Source organism: Chiloscyllium punctatum, chromosome 38, assembly GCF_047496795.1.
Source record: "Chiloscyllium punctatum isolate Juve2018m chromosome 38, sChiPun1.3, whole genome shotgun sequence".
Classification (NCBI taxonomy): domain Eukaryota; kingdom Metazoa; phylum Chordata; class Chondrichthyes; order Orectolobiformes; family Hemiscylliidae; genus Chiloscyllium; species Chiloscyllium punctatum.
The window spans coordinates 71,933,674-71,955,514 of record NC_092776.1 but is presented as its reverse complement, the minus strand read 5'-3'; the positions used below and the strand labels follow the sequence as shown (position 1 = coordinate 71,955,514).

At 45.4% G+C, this 21,841-nt stretch overlaps 1 long non-coding RNA gene across 7 annotated transcripts in view; it reads left to right on the top strand.

The window, feature by feature from the left end:
- Positions 1–505: 505 nt before the first annotated feature.
- LOC140463689 (uncharacterized) overlaps positions 506–21,841 on the top strand; it is a 40,758-nt gene continuing 19,422 nt past the window's right edge. For 5 of the 7 annotated variants that reach the window (XR_011954732.1, XR_011954729.1, XR_011954731.1 and 2 more), the window contains exons 1-2: positions 506–653; positions 765–871. This is a non-coding gene — a long non-coding RNA (uncharacterized lncRNA). The other 2 variants (XR_011954733.1, XR_011954730.1) reach the window with 2 other exon arrangements.

Genomic DNA, 21,841 nt, shown 5'->3' with positions numbered 1-21,841 from the left:
GTCATAGGGCAGGATTTACACAGAGCACATTCAAACCCAGAGAAATGTTTTTTTTTCTGGATTTGTTTCGTCATTCATTTAAATGATTTGGATGTGAATAGAGGCCGTATAGTTAGTAAGTTTGCAGGTGACACCAAAATTGGAGGTATTGTGGACAATGAAGAAGGTTATCTCAGAGTACAGTGGGATATTGATCAGATGAGGAGTGGCAAAAAGGATTTAATTTAGGTAGATTAGGTTAGGATATCTGGTTGGTATAGGTTGGACCGAAGAAGTCTGTTTCTGTGTTAGACATCTTTGACTGTGGGATCATAAAAGTGAACTCTGCTCTGGTTCACCTCTGGGTTCTCTGATGTCCACTTGTTCATTATCTAGCTTCCTCAGTCTCTCATGGGTATATTTTTGCTCTGTATGGTATTTTACTATTACTTTCACAGCTGCTTTGTAAATGAATTGAAAAATGTAGAGCTCGAAAAACACAGCAGCGCAGGCAGCATCCGAGGAGCAGGAGTATCAACGATTCGGCATAAGCCCTTCTTCATGAATGCAAATGAATTGTCCACTGCTGCCCGGCTCCTGACCGTATGATGTTCCATTATCAGTTTATCTTTTCCACAATATCTTTGACGGTCAAGAATTCTTTTTTCCAATAAGTGAGTGCATTTTCCTTCAATTTTCTGACAGTCAAATTCTGCACCATTTCAATTCCCTGTAATTCATATTGCACTCCCTGAAACATCAACTGTGTATTTCTCCTTCCACAGAAACCAGTGATCAATGCCAAAGCCTTGTTGCCTGTGGAGAGGGTGATGTTTGACTTCCTTGTACTGCTGCAGTTTGTGTGGTGAAGGTGCTCCCACAACGTGGTTGGGTAAGAGACATTACAGATTATTCACTCAGCGATATTGAAGAGTAGAAGATATCTGTACAAATCATCATGGTTTTAATTTCACAAAAATATTATTGAGAACTTTTGACATTAGGCTACAGATGGAGAATATTATGTCCAGTGACCACAACCATTGCCAAATAAGCAGTTTTTCAAGAATGCCTTAAAGGAAGAAAGTAGATCTTAGAGGGTTAGCGTGGGGATTCCAGACCATGTTCCCTTGGAGTCTATAGAAACAGTCACCCAGGTGAACTCAAAAATAAACACATCATTGAGAGTCTGAACTAACATGAGTTATTGAGATATGAAAGGGTGTGTGGTGCAGGGAGATAGGAATGATTACAGCCAGGAATTAATTCAAAGGTGCGAAAGTAAATTGTTGTTGCTTACAAATGGGAGTCTTTTGATTGATCAGCAAGTTTTGGTACAAGTGAGCACTTCGGCAGTAGAGTTTTCAATATTCTAGAGATTATCGGGAGGGTGAATGTGGGATGCTGGCCAGGAGTGGGTTTAGATAATGAAATCTAGAGTCAACAAAAGGAATGAATGAGAGTTTCAGCAAATGAGCTTAGACTGTGGTGAGGTCAGGTGATATAACTGAAGTCGAAATAGTGGACTTGGAGGGGGTCTGACCTGTCATCCTCACCTCATTCAGCTGTTTGTCCGTTTGTGAATCAAGTCTGTAACAAGCTCAGGAACTGAGTGGCCCTGGCAGAACCCAAAATGGGCATTGCTGAGCAGGTTATTGCTGAGCAGTTGCTTGACAGCACTGTTGATGACACCTTCCATCACTTCACTGCTGAGCGAGTGTGGACTGACGGAGGGCAATTGGCTGAGTTGGATCTGCCCTGTTTTTTTGTGTTGGAACATCCCTGAGCAATGTTCCACAAAGTCGGTAGGTGCCAGTGCTGGAGCAGTACTTGCCTTGGTGGGCAGCAGGTTCTGGAGCACAGCCAACAGTATTATTGCCAGAATATTGGCAGGGCCCCTAGCCTTTACACTGCTTATCCATTTCTTGATCTGATTTGAAATGAGTTTTCAACCAAGTCGATTCATATCTGTGATGTCAGGGACCAATGGAGAAGGCTCATCCACTTGGCACTGCTGGCTGAAAATCGCTGCTAATGCTGTCCTCTTATCTGTTGCATGAATGTTTGAGACCCCTCCATCGGTAAGGGTGGGGATATCTGTGATGTTTCCTCCAGTGAGTTGTTTAATTGTCCATCACTATTCTTGACTAGGTGTGGCAGAACTGCAGAAATCAGATCTAATCTGTTGGTTATGGGATCACTTCGTTCTATTTAGAACATAGAACATAGAACAATACAGCACAGAACAGGCCCTTCGGCCCACGATGTTGTGCCGAACTTCTATCCTAGATTAAGCACCCATCCATGTACCTATCCAAATGCCGCTTAAAGGTCGCCAATGAATCTGACTCTACCACTCCCTCGGGCAGCGCATTCCATGCCCCCACCACTCTCTGGGTAAAGAACCCACCCCTGACATCTCCCCTATACCTTCCACCCTTCACCTTAAATTTATGTCCCCTTGTAACACTCTGTTGTACCCGGGGAAAAAGTTTCTGACTGTCTACTCTATCTATTCCTCTGATCATCTTATAAACCTCGATCAAGTCACCCCTAATCCTTCGCCGTTCCAACGAGAAAAGGCCGATAACTCTCAACCTATCCTCGTACGACCTACTTTCCATTCCAGGCAACATCCTGGTAAATCTTCTCTGCACCCTTTCCAAAGCTTCCACATCTTTCCTAAAGTGAGGCGACCAGAACTGCACACAGTACTCCAAATGTGGCCTAACCAAAGTCCTGTACAGCTGCAACATCACCTCACGACTCTTGAATTCAATCCCTCTGCTAATGAACGATAATACTCCATAGGCCTTCTTACAAACTCTATCCACCTGAGTGGCAACCTTCAAAGATCTATGTACATAGACCCCAAGATCCCTCTGTTCCTCCACCTGACCAAGAACCCTACCATTAACCCTGTATTCCGCATTCTTATTTGTTCTTCCAAAATGGACAACCTCACACTTGGCAGGGTTGAACTCCATCTGCCACTCCTCAGCCCAGCTCTGCATCCTATCTAAGTCCCTCTGCAGCCGACAACAGCCCTCCTCACTGTCCACAACTCCACCTATCTTTGTATCATCTGCAAATTTACTGACCCACCCTTCGACTCCCTCCACTAAGTCATTAATAAAAATTACAAACAGCAGAAGTTCCAGAACTGATCCCTGCGGAACTCCACTTGTAACTGGACTCCATGCTGAATATTTACCATCTACCACCACTCTCTGACTTCTACCGGTTAGCCAGTTTTCTATCCAATTGGCCAAATTTCCCTCTATCCCATGCCTCCTGACTTTCCGCATAAGCCTACCATGGGGAACCTTATCAAATGCCTTACTAAAATCCATGTACACTACATCCACTGCTCTACCCTCATCCACATGCTTGGTCACCTCCTCGAAGAATTCAATAAGACTTGTAAGGCAAGACCTACCCTTCACAAATCCGTGCTGGCTGTCCCTAATCAAGCAGTGTCTTTCCAGATACTCGTAAATCCTATCCCTCAGTACCCTTTCCATTACTTTGCCTGCCACAGAAGTAAGACTAACTGGCCTGTAATTCCCGGGGTTATCCCTATTCCCTTTTTTGAACAGGGGCACAACATTCGCTACTCTCCAGTCCCCTGGTACCACCCCAGTTGCCAGTGAAGACGAGAAGATCATTGCCAACGGTACTGCAATTTCCTCTCTTGCTTCCCACATAATCCTAGGATATATCCCGTCAGGCCCGGGGGACTTGTCTATCCTCAAGTTGTTCAAAATGTCCAACACATCTTCCTTCCTAACAGGTATCTCTTCTAGCTTATCAGTCCGTTTCACACTCTCCTCTTCAACAATACGGTCCCTCTCGTTCGTAAATACTGAAGAGAAGTACTTGTTCAAGACCTCTCCTATCTCTTCCGACTCTATACACAGTCTCCCACCACTGTCCTTGATCGGACCTACCCTCGTTCTCGTCATTCTCAGGTTTCTCACATATGCATAGAATGCCTTGGGGTTATCCTTGATCCTATCCGCCAGGGATTTTTCATGCCCTCTCTTAGCTCTCCTAATCCCTTTCTTCAGGTCCCTTCTGGCTATCCTGTATCCCTCCACTGCTCTGTCTAAACCTTGTTTCCTCAACCTTATGTAAGCCTCCTTCTTCCTCTTTACTAGACATTCAACCTCCCTCGTCAACCAAGGCTCCCTCACACGACCATTTCTTCCCTGCCTGATCGGTAAATACATATCAAGGACACGTCGTATCTGCTCCTTGAAAAAGTCCCACATTTCCACCACATCCTTCCCTAACAGCCTATGCTCCCAACGTATGCTCCTCAAATCCTGTCTTACAGCATCGTAATTTCCCTTCCCCCAATTGTAAAATCTACCTTGTTGTGCGCACCTATCTCTCTCCATAACCAAGGTGAAAGTCACAGAATTGTGGTCGCCATCACCAAAATGTTCACCCACCAACAAGCCCACCACTTGTCCCGGTTCGTTACCGAGTACCAAATCCAATATGGCCTCCCCTCTGGTTGGACAATCTACATACTTGCTTGTGGTGTTTGGCATGCAGGTTTGGTAGCTGCACCAGGTTGGCACCTCATTTTTAGGTATGCCTTGTACTGTTCCTTACATGCTCTCCTGCATTCACCATTGAACCAGGGTTGATTCCCCTGGCTTGATGTTAACAGTTGAGTGGGGGATATCAGGCCATGAGATTTCAGATTGGGCTGGAGTACAGTTCTGCTGCTGTTGTTGGCCCACAGTGCAGGGTCAAGAGGGCTGATTGTGTTGTATTTTCCAGTGCATTGGTCGATGTAATGTGGTCCATCCAGTTTCATTCCTTTGTTGAGACTGTGCAGTGATTAATACAATAGTGACTTGATGGGCCACTGTCGGGTTTCTTTCCCTCAAGGACATTGTCAATGGCAGAAAAACATTCCCAATGGTTCCATGGCAAACAGTAGATTCTTCATTCCAGTTAATTTTTTCTTGACTTCAGAGCCACCCTCTACCAATTTGGGATTCAAACCTGAACTTCAGTTGTATATTTTAATATTCTTGATAAATACGACAGGTTTGTTCACTTATTTTTAGAATCACTATCACAGGTTTTGTTTATTGTTTTGGAAATAAAAACACTGTCCATTATCCTGCCTCCTCCATCCTCCCCTCCAACAACAAGAGTGAGGAGCACATGGAGTTTCTCTGTCAATAACATTGAGACAATCCGACCAGCTGCCTCGGTTTCTTCCCTCCCTCTCCACTAGCCCACCGAGCCATTCTGCCTCACAAGGATGCTCCTCATGTTAGTCCTAAACTTGCATTTCCTAGAGTCTCTTGTCAAGCCTTATTAGAGGTCATCTTGACCATTTACCCTAGTGTAGCTAAATAATGGACATTCCAAATCTCTGTCTCATCCTCCTGCTTGTCACCGTCATTTTCGCCCGCACCTCCCCCCCCCCCCCGCCCCCCACCCCCCGGCCTTGCAATTCAGATATTGTTCCATGATCTGTCTGTCTGTCTTTTCTGGTTATGTCCTTCTCTCCCATTCTGCTAAAAACCTAATATTTGACCTCACCATCATTGGAAAATCCTGCTCCATCTCCACTCTCCCTTTCTGAATTCATTGTATTTGGTGTCTCTCCAGGATCTTTCCTTAGTCCGTCCTGTTTCTCACCTACATACTGCCAGGAGGTAACATCGCCCAAAAGCACTGTGTTAGGTTTCACATGTACACTGAAAATGTCCAGCTCTCCCTTCCCATCATCCCTCTCCATTTCTCCACTATTACTCAGTTATCAAACTGCTTACCACGCTTCGATGAGCTGCAATTCACTCCAATGAAACACCGCAAATGTTAAACCCATTGCCTTCAGTTGCTATTCGAAATTCATTTCCCTTACTGCTGTGCCCCTCCCTCTCACTGGGAAGTGTCTCCATTATTCACAATATTGCTTTCATATCTGACCCCAAGGTGACCTTCTGATCAGACATCTACACAATCACAAACACCAGGAATTCCAATCTCTAAAATGCTGCTTGTCTCCTTCTTACCCCAGCTCCATTGCTACTGAAACCCTAACCTGTGTCGGTGTTGCCTTTAACTTAACAAATCTGAAACAGTACCCTTGATTCCGCGACTGACCCAGAATCTGGTTCAAGACTCACCCATAACGGGACACATCCTCTCCATATTTACCCTGTGAAACCTCGACAGCATCCTGTATGTTTCAAAGAGATCATCTCTCATTCTTCCAAAGTCCAGTGAGTATATTCCCAACTTATTCAGCCTTTGCTTACAGGATAATCCCTTCAAAACAGGGATAATCCCAATGGATCTTCTCTGAAATGCCTCCAATAAACTGCTCTATTTCATTAACTAAAGCGACCAAGTCTGTTCACGTTACTCCAGATGTGGTCTCACTCGCCATTTGTTTAGTTGCCCTAAGGTATATGCACCAAACTCTTATATTGCAAACTCTTTGAAATAAGGGACAGCATTCCATTCCCTTTCCTGATTCCATGTTGTAACTGTGTGCTAGCTTTCTGTGTTTCCTGCTCATTTTCCCCCAGTCCCTTTGTGGTGCAGCTTTCTACAGTTTATCCCAAGTTATACTCTATTTGCCAACTTGTTACCCACGTTTCCTGTGAATATCTCTCTGTAAGCTGTTTATAACCTTTTGGAACTTTCCTGTTATGCCTTTTCTAGGAGATTTCCCCCCTCATTATTCGAAACATGCAGTGTGATCACTGGGCAGTGGGAAGCATGCGCAGTTGCTATCTTTCAGGGATACTCTGTTTCATGACTGGGAGAAGCTTGCTGCCCATTGGTCAGAATGGAGACATCTTGCCCATCAAGGTGCATGAGCCTTTCACACCCCATGTCTTATTGATTAAGCACAGCGGCAGCACGGAAGGAAAGAAAAGGAAGCAAATCCTGCTCTCCACATCTCACTGAATCTTGGGATATTCTGTCTCATGTTCAGTCACATGAAGTCCCAAGGTGGAAACTCATAGAAACCCACATAGATTTGCCCTTGAAGTGCCTGCTAACCTCCACCAGGGGTAATGTGTACAGTCCTCCTGGGCCAGGAGGAGGGGATTGTATGAGTTTCAAACTTGAACTGACAGTGACGGATTTTATAAACTTGTATTACAGGCAGATATTCAGATGATAATCTCCGTCACTCTACCGCCAAACTCTGGCAGAATTACTCAATACATCAGGCCCTGGATATTTGTATTGTGTGAGAGTATTGTGTTCCAGATCAATACCATTTGCTGAATAAAAGTTCTCCTTTGAATCAAACCATCCTCTCAATAGATCTTCCCAAATCTTCAACATGTGTCCTGTAATCCTTGTATAATGAGCTGATGGGTATAAGGTTTATTATTATAATGTGTAACTTTTGTAAACCACTTTGTCACAGCTCCCCAAATTTCCTTTGCTACAAGGAGAACAATCTCAGTTTTTCCAAACCCCTGATTCCCCAATGTCTGTTTGCTCTCTATAAGGTACATATCAGGGTTGTGTTGGAACATTCTCCACTTGCCTGCATCAGTGCACACCCCCCCCCCCCCCCAACAATATTAAAGAAAGTGAACATCCTCCAGGATAAAGTACTGTACCGGAGTGGTTTCCCATCCACCACCTTCAGCATTCCCTTTCCCCACCCTCGAGGCACAGTGGCATCACTGTGTAAAAGATCAAGTCAGCATTGTCCTACCCGACCATAGGACTGCTCTCTCATTAGAGAGAGATGTCTGGTAGTGGTTAACCTGAATATTACCACAGCACATGCAAGGGGAGAGGTTGAAAAGGAGAGTCCATTAATTACGGATGGTTATTCTTGATGTGTATTAGCAACACATGTCACGTGAACAATTAATGTTAAAAAAGCCCCACAAATTCTGCAACTAAAATCCCCCATTCCTTGAACCATCCTGGTAAATCTCCTGTGCCCCCCCTCAGGGACCCTGCCATCCTTCACAATGTGTGGGCGATCTGTGGTTCGCACAGACCCAGCTGCTGTGAACCCTGTGGGTCATAGAATAGAGCAACAGTTGTACTAAACCTCACTGTATGGAAGAGAGTGAGAGACAGAAATCCTGAAGGCAATTAAAATCTATTTAGGAACACACTTGCAAGGCCAGGACTGGCAGGTCTATAGGCTCTGTGCTGGAAAATGGGATTAAAATAGTTAGCTGGGAGATTTCTTTACAGCATAAACCCAATGGACCACAAAACCGTTTTCTGTCATGTAGACCACAGACGCGTAATAAAGGAATATGACAAGCCACAATAGAAACCAGGTCAGAGAAGGTGATATGAGAATAGATGATACGTGATTAATTAATGTTTTTTGGAGGAAAATGTGACAGAGGTTAAGCGGGACATTGTGGAGCTCTGGGTGCAGGAATCTGAAATAAAAATGGGTTATCCTGAAGGCTGGAATTAAAGAAAGGCACATCACAGAGATTTGTGAGGGTGGACAAGATTAAAGATAGAGAGTGTGTTGAGACTGGAGGAGTTCAGAGATTGGAGGATGTTGCAGAGATTGAGATGTTTTTGATCCCAGAGATCGTGATAGTTCTGAGGCTAGAGAGGAATTATAGAGATAAGGATGAGTTGTTCGCTTTCCCAACCCGACCTCTTTACTGATAATGATTGTTTCTCTGTCCTCATCTGCCGGTGCCTCCATAGGCCTGCAACAATAAAAATACACAGACAGTATATTCCTGTTAAGGCCAAGGCTGGGAGGCGTCGAGAATGCTGCATGACCTGAGAAATTGGGGCTCTGGTCAAGAAAATGAAGGGAAGATATGACCGGTACAGACCACTGGGTTTGAGTGAGTCCCTAGGGGACTATAAGGGCAGTAGGAGTATACTCGCGGGAAACCAGGAGGCAAAAAAGGGGACATGAGATAGCTTTGGGAAATAGGTTTAAGGAGAATCCAAAGAGATTCTACAAATACACTAAAGACAAAAGAATAACTAGGCAGAGAATAGCGACCCTCAAAGATCAACAAGACTGTCTATGGAACAGCAGGAGGTGGGAGAGACTCTATAAGTATTTCATGTCAGTTTGTACTGAAAGGGGATATGGAAGTTAGAGATGTTGGAGAAATAAATAGTGATAACTTGGCAAGTGTACATATTACAGAGGAGGAGGTACTGGATGTCTTAAAACACATAAAGGTGGATAAATCCCTGGAATCTGATCAGGTGTATCCCAGAACTTTGTGGGTAATGAGGGAAGCTTTTGCTGAACCTCTCGCTGCGATATTTGTATCATCGATCGCCACAGGTGAGGTGCTGGAAGATGGGTGCCATTATTTGAGAAAGGTGGTAAGGAAAAGCCAGGGAACTATAGACCGGTGAGCCTGAAGTCAGTGGTAGAGAAGTTGTTGGAAGGGATTCTCTGGGACAGGATTTACATGTCATTGGAAAAGCAAGAAATTATTAGGGAGAGTCAACATAGCTTTGTGCATTGAAATCATTAACTTGGACTTGAGAAAGACACAAGGTTTCACATAACACACTGGTTAGCAGGTTCAATACCATAGAATACTGGCAGAACTAGCTGTTTGGATATGGAATTTGCTGGAAGGTCAAACAATCATAGATGGACAGCACAGAAACAGAGACCTGTCGGTCCAACCAGTACATGCTGATCAGATATCCCAATGCAATCTAGTCCCACCTGTCCGCACCCGGCCCATATCCTTCCTATTCATATACACATGAAGATGTCTTTTAAATGTTGCAATCGTAATGGACTCTACCACTTCCTCTGGCAGCTCATTCCATACACGTACCACCCTCTGTGTGAAAATGTTGCCTCTCAAGTCTCTTTAAAGTCTTTCCCCTCATCCCATAAACCTATGCCCTCTTGTGCTGGGATCCCCCACGCCAGGGAAAAGACTTTGTCTATTTATCCTATCCATGCACCTCATGTTTCTATACACATCGATAAGATCACCTCTCAGACTCCGACGCTGCAGGGAAAACAGCCCCAATCTATTCAACTTCTATTCAACCCCCAGCCTAGCTCAAATCCTCCAACCCTGGCAACGTTCTTGTAAATCTTTTCTGAACCCTTTCAAGTTTCACAACATCCTTCCAATAGCAGGGAGTCCATATTTGTATGCAACGTTCCAAAAGTGGCCTAACCAATATCCTGTACAGCCACAACATGACCTCACGACTCCTGTACTCAATACTTTGTCCGATAAAGGCAAGCATACCAAATGCCGCCTTCACTCTCCTATCTACCTGTACTCCAAGTTGTCTTTGTTCAGTAACGTTCCTCAGGACCTTACCATTAAGTGTATAAGTCCTGCTAAGATTTGTTTTCCCAAAATGCCACTCCTCAGCCATTCACCCATCTGACCGAGATCCCATTGTACTCTGAGGTAATCTTTTTCACTGTCCACTACACCTCCAGTTTTGGTGTCAACTCACTAACTTTACCTCCTATGTTCACATCTAAGTCATTGATATAAATGACGAAAGGTGATTCTTGTAACACTCCACTAGTCACAGGCCTCCAGTCTGGAAAGCGACCCTCCATCACCACCCTCTGTCTTCTGCCTTTGAGCCAGTTCTGTATCCAAATGGTTAGATCTCCCTGTATCCCATGAGCTCTAACCTTGCTGAACAGTCAGTGTCATAGTGGAGGGTGCTTTTTGGACTGGAAGCCTGTGATGAGCAATATGCTGTCAGGTTGGGTACTGGGTACACTGCTTTTTTCCATTTATATAAATGATTTCTATGTGAATATCGGAGCTATGGTTAGTAGGTTTACAATAGACACCAACATTGGAGGTGCAATGGATCACAAAATGATGTACCTCAAAGTACAATGAGACTCCGATTAAATGGGCTGAGGAGTGGCAGATGAAGTTTAATTTGGATAAATGTGAGGTTCTGCATTTTGGAAAAGCAAATCAGGGCGGGACTTATACACTTAATGGGAAGGTCCTGGGGAGTGTTGCTGAACAAAGAGATCTTGGACTGCAGGTTCATAATTCCTTGAAAGTGGAACCATAGATAGGCAGGGTAGTGAAGAAAGTGTTTGGTGTACTTGCCTTTATTGGTCAGTGCATTGAGTACAGGAGTTGTGACATCCTTTTGCGGCTGTACAGGACATTCATTCAGCCACTTCTGGAATTCTGCTTTCAGTCCTTCTCTCCCTGCTATCGAAATGATATTGTTAAACTTGAAAGGATTCAGAAAAGATGCAAAGATGTTGCCAGGGTTGAGGGATTGAGCTATAGGGAGAGGCTGAATAGACTGAGGCTGTTTTCACTGGAGAATCGGATGCTGAGAGGTGACCATAGAGGTTGATAAAATCGTGAGGGACATGGAGAGGGTAAACAGCCCGGGTCTTATTCCTGTTTAGGTGAGTCCAAAACTAGAAAGCACAGGCATTAGGGAAAAGATTGAAAAGGGATATTAGGGGCAAAGTTTCAAGCTGAACGTAGTATGTGTATGGAATGAGCTGCCAGAGAAAGTGTGGACGCTGGTACAATTACAACATTGAAAAGGCATCTCATTGGATATGTGATTGGGAAAGGTTTCGAAGGCTATGGGCCAAGTGCTGGATTATGGGACGAGATTAATTTAGGATATCTAGTCGGCATGGACAAGTTGGACTGAAGGGTCTGTTTCTGTGCTGTACATCTCTATGGCAATAATAAATTGAAATTAAGATAGGTTTCTCTTTTATGGAGAGTTAGCAGAAGGTCAGACAATTCTCCTTGGAGCTGAGAAGGTTAAGCAGTGATTTCAACCAGGAGTTGATTTGTTTCCAGGGTATTTCATTTACAGAGAGACAGAGTGAGAAATTTTTAACGTCACAATTTTTAGTAACTATTTTCAGGTAACTGGCAAATAATGCAAAGAAAAAATGTGAAGATTATTTTAATCACTAAGTTCTTAGCATCTGCAACAGTTTGACCGACAACTGGATGCAGATTCAGTAGTTATTGTCAAAACAAATTTCAAATTTAACATTTTTAAGGAAGGATTTGGAGGGCTATGTCCAAATGGGAGGTGAGTTGGGACTGACTGGCACCATCTCCAGAGGGAGAGAGTACAGCCCCAATGGGCTGAATAGCCTCCAGCCCCTGTGCTCTGTCATACTGACCCTGATGTTACTGAATGATGAAGCTCATCACAGGGCAGAGCCGTAGAGATGTACAGCATGAAAATAAACCCTTTGGTTAAACTGGTCCATGCTGACCAGATATCCCAACCTAATCTAGACCCATTTGCCAACACTTGGCACATATCACTCTACACCCTTCCTATACATATACCCATCCAGATGCCAAATGGTTTAATTGTACCAACATCCTCCACTTCCCGACAGAAGATTCCATACACGCACCAACCTCAGTGGGGGAAAAAATTGCCCCTCAGATCCATTTTAAATTCTTCCCCTCTCATCTTCAACCTATGCCCTCTCATTCTGTACTCCCCGACCCCAGGGAAATGACCTTGTCTATTTATCCTACCCAGGCCCCTCATGGTTTTATAAACCTCCATGAGGTCACCCCTCAGCCTCTGATGCACCTGGGAGGATCCCACCACTCAGGTCACAATGGGGCCTGGCTGATTGACACAGCTTCAGACCAATAGGAGAGTTGGCGTGATCCTCCAGCCAATGGGAGTGAATGAGGGGTGGGTCCGGCAGGCCAACACATGACCATCAGTTTTGCAGGTGCAGTGTCACTGTGAGGGGGGGACTGAATGTGAAGGAGTGGGAGAGGCAGCAGATACTGGGAGAGCGATGGAGTTAGTGTGGACTGGGAAGGTTGATAAACACTGTTTCAGTCTGCTGGACCTGAATTAGATACTCCGGGTAAATTAGAACCAAAAGAACTTCGGATGCTGTAAATCACACACAACAACCAGAAGGTACTGGAAAAGCTCAGCAGATCTGGCAGCATTTGTGAAAAGAAATCAGTTCACATTTTCGATCCAGTGACGCTTCCTCAGGAACTGATGTTACTGAGAAAAAAAAAATCTGTTTTTATGCAGAAGGTAGGGGTTAAGGAGCAAATGATATGTGGGGATAGAGTCCAAAGAGAGAGATAGGAGCAGTTGGACAAAGGAGTGAATAACGATCTGACGGGGGGAGGGTGAATAGCTGTTTATGGGGACTGTTAGTGGCTCACCATAGGTAATGTGTAATGGTAGGCTACGTAATAACAAGGCCTGGTATGTGGTGTCGGGGGCAAAGACACTAGGACGTGGGAGAGTTCAGGACCTAAAATTATTGAATTTGATGTTGAAGCCAAAGGGTTGCAGGGTCCCCGAGTGGGAGATGAGGTGTTGTTCTTCCGGTTTGTGTTAAAGTGTGGCTCTGGAAAAGCACAGCAGGTCAGGCAGCATCCAAGGAGCAGGAGAATTAATGTATTGGGCATGTCAGCACTTCATCAGAAATGTGGGTGGTGGAATACGGCTGAGAGATAAATAGGGAGGGGTGTTTGGGTTTGGGGGAAGGGAGCTCGGGAGGCAGTAGGTGGTTGTAGATGGAGGGTAGTGGTGAGAGGGTGGAATAAATAATTGAGAAGGAAGATGGGCAGGTGGGAATGTTCAAGAGGCCAGTGCCGAGTTGAAGGGTTGTATCTGAGATAAGTTGGGGGAGGGGGAGATGAGGAAACCTTGATGCCGTGTGGTTGAAAGTTCCCAAAGTGGAAGATGAGGTGTTCTTCCTCCAGGTGTTGGGTGGCTCGGATTTGGGGATGGAGGACTTGAGGACTTGCATGTCCTTGGCAGCGTGGTGGCAGAGGGGGTGGGGGGTAGGCGGAATGGTCGGCCACAGGGCGGTGGGGTAGATTGGTGCATGTGTCCCAGAAATATTCCATGAATTATTCCACAATTTGGCTTCCCGAGAGCAAGGGACACACTAGGTGAGGTGTTTGGGTGGGCAGGGAAATCTATGCTGGATGTGGGAGGATCCAGTGGTGCCTTGGATGGAGGTGAGGGGAAGGTGTGGGCACAGGTTTTCCACCTCTTGCAGTGGCAAGCGAAGGTGCTTGGAGTGGAGGGTGGGTTGGTGGGGACCGTGGATCGAACGTGGAAGTCACAGAAGGTATGATCTCTGTGGAATGCTGAAAGGGGTGGGGAGGGAAATATATCTCAGGTGGTTGGATCTGATGGTGGAAAGAGCAGAGGATGATGGGTTGTATCTGGGTGGAAGGTGAGGATGGTGGGATTCCATCTTTGTTGCATTTGGAGGGGTGGGGTTCAAAGGCAGTGGTGTGGGAAGTGGAGGAGATACACTGGAGGGCATTGTTGACCACATGTGAGGGGAAATTGCAGTCCTTGAAATAGGAAGCCATTTGGTATGTTCTGAAGTGTTATTCCAGCTTGCATCAAACTTCACTGGAACACTGCAGTAAGCATGAGACAGATATTGGACAGGGAACAGTCTTGTGTGTTAAAGAGCAGGCAACTGGAAGCTCAGGGTCTTTTTTGCAGGCACAATGTAGACCATCAGACACCATTTCCACCACCGTCACTGAGATGCGAGAAGGTTCCTGTCTCCTCCATTAACAGATTTCCACCTTCCCACTCCTTTAACTTTCCAAATGTTCCTGTGTCTCTTTGGGCTCTGTCCCCACCTATTATTTACTCTTTAACCCCTATCTCCTGTAGTCCAAAGATCTATAGGTTCGGTGAATTGGCCCAGCTAAGGTTCCTGTAGGGTTCAGGGATGTGCATTAGTTCGGGGGAAATGGAGAGTAATAGAATAGGAGAATGGGTCTGGGTGGGATAAACTTCGGAGGGTGGGTGTGGAATTGTTGGGCCAAAGGGTCTGTTTCCTGAAGGGATTCTAATTTTCCCAACTGTCATCGGTTCTGAGGAAGGATCACTGGACCCGCGGAAACCCATGGTGTGTGCAGGAGGCGGAAAGGGGAGAGTGGCAGCAGAAACCAGATGAAATGTATCAGTGTAGACTGGGAGGGTTTAGTTACACTCTGGGCAGGTCGTTAGTCTGAATTAGAAACTCTTGGTCCCACGTTTGCAGCAAAGGGGAAGATGGCTTGGGCCTCAGGTAGTGAGAAGTCCTGGGTTATAGCCACCATCTTTATTTGGGGCAAGGTACAGCAAGGAGCATGAACGTGTCCTCTTCCTGGGTGGGGGCGGGGTGATTTGAAGAGGAGCATTTACACATCAAACACATACCAAGAGAAGTGTTTACCTTCACTGTTCATCTTGCACTGACTGTGAGCTTTGTTTTTTGAGTTCAGTTTATAGGATATTAATTGAGGATAATTGAGACTGGGATCTCAAAAAAACAAGTTTCTACAGTCAGCGGAGTCCTCAGGATCTGAATATCATTGGGATTTAAGTGTGGAACGAGAAAGGTTTGTCTGTTCTGTCTGTAGGAAAATATCTTCAATATTTTTGTCACGCCAAAAGCAGAACGATGTTCAAGTTCATAGTTGAATCACGCTTGGGGTGTGTTCAATTCTTGGCCCTGCAGCTGTGGAAGGAGGTATTGGCCTGAGAGAGAGCACAGATTTATCCAAATTACACCTCGTCTTCTTGCAGGAACTGTCAGATTTAGTCTCAATCATCCACTTTATAATGTTAATCTGTAAACTCCCGACTTCCAATTCTCTGCAAATTTCTCGTGGACTCAAATTCCAGCACCATTTCAGGTGGAACGTTCCAGATTCTGACAACTGTCTGTTCATTCAGAAACTGCTGAAGTCCATTTTGACTCTGGGGTTACAAAGGGCTGAATTGAAAGATGCAATGCTGGTCCTGTGCTCCCATTGAGGTGCATTGAAACAGTACAGGAGGCTGAGGGCAGTGTAGGTGTGAGCAGACAATGAAAATGACAGGGCTGCACTGTGGGGGCTGCTTGGCTCAATGAGAGTGTTTTGGAGTTGGGTGTAAACAGAGTGAGGTGAGACAGGGAGAAGGTGAAGCTGAAACTCCGTTTTAATTCAGGCCTTTCAGAAATTCAGTCCCAATGGGAACAGCTAATTTGTCAGTGATACCTGTGGAGTATTTAAGTTTTTAAAGTATGACATATCAGCTTAAGTAAAGATTTTTTTTTGTTATTATAATGGACATGTTTGAAGTGAAGGAAGGTTACTCACTCATTTAAATTCTCTTAATGGGAGTAACTAGATGAATGTAGAGAGACGTTGTGACAGGAGCCCTCAGACCCGTGGTGTGCTCCTCTTGCACAATGTGGAAAATAAGGGCCGCTTCCAGTGTCCCTGACGGCTATTTGTGCAGGAAGGGTTCCCATCTGCAGTTACTGGGAAACTGCTTTTCAGAGCTGGAGCTGTGAGTGGACTCACTGTGGAGCATCTGCAATACTGAGAATGTTATGGACAGTACGTTTAGTGAGTTAGTCACCCTGCAGGTGAGGGTTACACAGGCAGAAAGGGAATGGGTGACCATCAGATCTAGTAAAAGGCTCAGGAAGTGAGTACAGGAGTCCCCCGTTGTTATCCCCTTCTCATACAGATACTGTATACCACTTGGGATTCTGTAAGGGCGGGAATGGGTGGGGTGGCTTCTCGGAAAATCAGCATCAGCCAGGTTCATGACACCACAGAGAGCTCTGCTGATCAGAACAAGAGGAATGAGAGTGGCAGGGCTACAGTGACAGGGGATTCAATAATCAGGGGTACAGCCTGGCACTTCTGTGCCCACAGACATGAATCCAGGATGGTATGTAATCTCCCTGGTGCCAAGATCCATGATATCATGGAGTGGCTGCAGGACATTCTGGAGCTGGAGGGCAAACAGCCCGTGGTGGTGCAACACACAGATACCAACGACATCGCTAAACAGAGGGATGAGGGCCTGAAAGCTGGACATAGGGAGAGCAGAGATACATTAAAATGTAGCTCCTGAAATGTAATAATGTCAGACTTACTCCCAGTGCCATGTGCTAATGAGAGCAGGAATGAGAAGGTAGATCAGCTGGATGTGTGGCTGGGGAAATGGTGTAACCAGAGAAGGGTTATGATTCATCAGGCACTGGGACCGTTTCGGGGACGGACCTGTACCAGCCTGACCGGTTACCCCGGGCAGAGCTGAGACAAATCCGTTGGGACTTTTGCCAGTTCTATTGGTGAGTTTGTAACTAGTCTGGCAGGGGAATGGGAACTAAAGTGTAGGATTATATGGGTCAGATTCAGGACAGGGAATGGGAGGTAGAATATTAGTGACTTTTAGATTAGATTAGATTACTTACAGTGTGGAAACAGGCCCTTCGGCCCAACAAGTCCACACCGCCCCGCCGAAGCGTAACCCACCCATACCCCTACATCTACATCTACCCCTTACCTAACACTATGGGCAATTTAGCATGGCCAATTCACCTGACCTGCACATCTTTGGACTGTGGGAGGAAACTGGAGCACCCAGAGGAAACCCACGCAGACACAGGGAGAACGTGCAAACTCCACACAGTCAGTCACCTGAGGCGGGAATTGAACACGGGTCTCTGGCGCTGTGAGGCAGCAGTGCTAACCACTGTGCCACCGTGCCGCCCACTAATGTAGTTAGCGGCTCAGAAAGTCAAAGGAAAGGAGGATTAAACGAAGATTGAGTCCCTCTTCATCCATCAGTCCTGACATCCCAGGAAGGTGAGTCAACAAAATCTGGAGCTGTTTACATGTCTATGACTCTGTACTTCAGCAAAATGGGGGAAACCTGCAATAAAAACAAAAAGTGCTGGAGATCCTCAGCAAATCTGTCAGCATCTGAAATGGTGACAGATGCAGGAAACATTGCAGCCTTAAAGAAGTGTTCAGATGATCACACCAAGCAGGACAATATCGGTTACACGCTGAGTGCCAGAATGTGGGACTAGAATAAATAGGTGCTTGATGACCAGCATGAATACGATGGGGCTGGAAAGTTGATGTTTAGGGTCAGGGCTATTTATCAAGACTGACAAAGCGTCCTGACCCAAAACACCAACCTTCCTGCTCCTCTGATGTTGCCTGACCTGCTGCACCTCCCCAGGTCCACATTGTACAGACTCTGACTTCCAGCATCTGCAGTCCTTAACTATCTTCCCATCCCAGGACTCATCTGGTGATCCTCCTTTACACTCTCTCAATAACCAGGAGAGCCTTCCTTGGAAAAGGGGAACAAAGGTGTAAACAGTACTCCAGGTGTGGTCTCACCAAGGCCCTTCCAGAAAGGGATCCCTGTCCCCATCTTATCCATAATGGTCATCAAGCGCACGTGCCTGGTGTGATCATCTCAACACTTCTTCAAGGCTGCAATGTTTCCTGCATCTGTCACCATTTCAGATGCTGCCAGACCTGCTGAGGATCTCCAGCACTTTCTGTTTTCTCTGTTATAGAGTATTGAAAGGGGGGATTTGCAGTTGAGAAATTCAAATTGATCTTCATGTTACTTGATCCGTGCCGATCTGAATATCATTGACCTTTTCATCTGGATGGAAAGGTGTGCCTTCTGTCCGTGGGCGAATATTTCAAATGTCCGTGTGACTGGAAAAAAGTACTGAGACAGCAAAGTCTATGTTAGCGTGTGGACTATGGAGAGAGATTTCATTGGTTTTTGAAAGTCTAAACAATCATGGCACATTTCCCTGGAACAGGTAAGACACGGATTGGTTTTGTATGAGGACAATTAACCATGAAACCAGAAAGACAAAAGGTTCCTGCATCATGGAAAAAGCTATGAAAGTGGGATTGTTGTAATGGAGTGAGTTATCGATCATTGATTGTAATCCATTGGCGTTGTCACATCGGTTCCAGTGCCGTGGGGAAACACAAGAAATTTGATGAGTGCAGTGTAGGTTTCAGTTATTCAACTGGAAAGGTGAAGAAGAAATTTGCAAGGATGATGCCAGGTCTCAGGGGTCTGAGTTACAGGGAGAGGTTGGACAAGTGAGGACTTTTTTATTTAGAGCAGAGGAAACTGTGCTTATAGAAGTGTATTTTATTTTATAGAATAAAATTTATATATTTTATAGAAGTGTATAAGACCATGAGAGGCATGGGTAAGGTGAATGCAATCGGTCTTTTTCGCAGGGACTCAAGGATTGGAGGGCATCAGGTTAAAGGTAGAGGAGAAAGAATACATGAGAACCTGAGGGGCAACTGTTCTACACAAAGGTGGTATGTATATGGAATGAGCTGCCAGTGGAAGTGGTTGAGGTGGGTATATTAACAACATGTAAAAGACATTTGGACAAATACATGGATAGGAAAGTTTCAGAAGCTGATGGGCCAAGTGCAGGGAAATGGGGTTAGCGTGGATGGACAATCTGATTGGCATGGGCCAGTTTGGGCCAAAGGGCCTGTCTCTGCTGCAGGACGTTATAACTCTAAGTGCATTTGCACTTTCTCCCCCTAACTCTGTTGGTATCATGGGATGTATTCCATCAGGGCAAGGAGACTTGTTTACCTTTAGCTCCATTTGCTTGCCCAGCTCTAACTCTTTCGTGATAATGATTGTTTCTTGGTCCTCACCTTCCTCAGTCTCCTTATCAATTACTGGCATGTTCTTCGTATCCTCCACTGTGAAGACTGACTGCTGTGTACTCATATTCCTGAACCCTGCTGGATAGGAATAACTGGGCACAGAACTCTGAGAGGTCTTCTTTCAGTATTTATTGATGAGACACGGCAGCTCCCTGGATAGTGTACATGCAAAACGCCTTCAGGCAGCATCAGGTAACTCCCCGACTGTCCGATATATGGCTCCCCTTCTTATACCTTTTGTGGTTTGTGACTTTGAATATAGACTGTCTCTCGATATTATCTCCATGGCAACGGCAGTTCAAAAGTCTAGTTCAGTTCAGCACTTTGTGGTTAAACCACACACACCCCCACCCCCATGGCTCCCTCAAGTACCCTGACAGGCACTTCAGTTTCCGTGGGGCTGTCTATCAGGATTCTGATGTGGAGCAGCCGGGGTTGGGGTGGGGTGGACAAAGTTAAAAACCACACATCACCAGGTTATAGTCCAACAGGATTATTTGGAAGTACAAGCTTTTGGGGTGTGCTGTGATTTTTAACTTGATCAGGATTATCTCTATGGTAACAGTTAAGTGCTTCAACAATTACAGAGGCCATATATTCCCCAAACAATAGGTTTCCCTCGAGCAGAGTAAACTGCTATTCTGTCCCTGGGGATAGTTACTCATCACTTTTTATCCCCAATTCAATCACACTTTCTGTTGAGCTTGGAAGTTTTTCCAATCTCCGAATTTATCCTTGGTCTTTGCCAGTTTGTATGCCTTCGACTTCAATTTCATAGACTCCCTTATTTCCTTAGACATGGCAGATTACTCCTTTTTCCTGGTCCTTCCTTTTCACTGATATATATTTTTGCTCAGAAATTTGAAAAATTACTTTGATATTCCTCCACTGTCTGAGAACTGTCCCACAGTAAAGTCTTTGCTTCCAGTCTGCATTAGCCAACTCCTGCCTCATCCTATTGTAGTCTCCTTTGTTTAAGCACAGGATCTTGGGATTGGATTTAATCTTCCCGCTTTCCATCTGTGTTCTAAATTCACCCAGTAATGATAAGTCTTTTTATCAGATTACGAGGGGAGGCGATGTTTCCTGGGAGTTTTGGTTTCATTGTCAGTGACCTTGGCTTTGTAAAAAAGTACAGGATAGATATTCACAACAGAGTATTCTGGATGGTGTGAATGTACGACACAGTCTAAAACCAGAAATCACTGTCTCCCCTCAGTTTAAAATTGCAAAACCATTATCTCCTACACGCTTCCTCACTACCTAAGTTTGGAACGCTAATCCACCTGACTATCTGTCATTTTCCGAAAATCTCCTTTGGTGAAGGCGGTGATTTTTGGATTCAGTTTTCCAGTTATTACCGTAAGAAGATAAGCCCTGGGCACAGGAGAGGCAACGCAGCCCTTCGAACCAGCTCCACCATTTAATACGGTGATGATTGAGCTCACCTCGGTCACAGCTGGATTTTCCCACCTGCTCTCTCTCACCCTTCAACTCATTGCAAATTCAACATCTGTATCTCTTCATTAAATTGGCTCATTGTCCTGGCATCCACCGCATTTTGAATCGGAAATTCCACAGATTCACAGCACATTGAGATAGGTACCTTCTTCTTCATGAGAATAGAATAGAGTCCCTATAGTGCAGAAACAGGGTATTCATCCCTCTAATCCACACCAACCCTATGATGACCATCCCATTCAGACCCACCCATTCCCTGTAACCCTACATTTCCCGTGGCTAATTGCCTAACCAGCACATGCATGGACCCTATGAGCAATTTGGCATGACCAATCCACCTAACCTGCACATCTTTGGACTGTGGGAGGAAACTGGAGCACCGAACAAAACCATGCAGACATGGGGAGAATGTGTAAACTCCACACAGTTGCCTAACGCTGGAATCAAACCCGGGTCCCTGACGCTGTGAGGCAGCAGTGCTAGTCACTGAGCCACCTCTGCTTAAAATCTGCTGCCCATTATTAACCTCCCCACCCCGCAATTGGCTGAATGTATATTCCTTACGTCAGAAATCGAGGTGTCTAAGCGGATGTCTCAGTAAATCCCAGTGACAGCCCACATGTCCTGTGTGTCTGATAGGGTATCCTATACACAACACCCTCCAGCCCACACTTTCAAGGGACAGGTCTCCAGAGGCTTCATGGGGACTACAACTCCCACAGTCCCTGAGGCAGGGACCACACAGGTGTGGGGAAACCCACCACTGAACATGTACAGAATGTGGGCGGGATTTGGAGCATGTTCTTTGGGGTAACTAGCGGAAAGCATTTCACACTGTGATTGGCTGGAGAAGGGACGCATCTGCCTATGGTATTGATCAGTTGGGGGGGTGTCAAAGT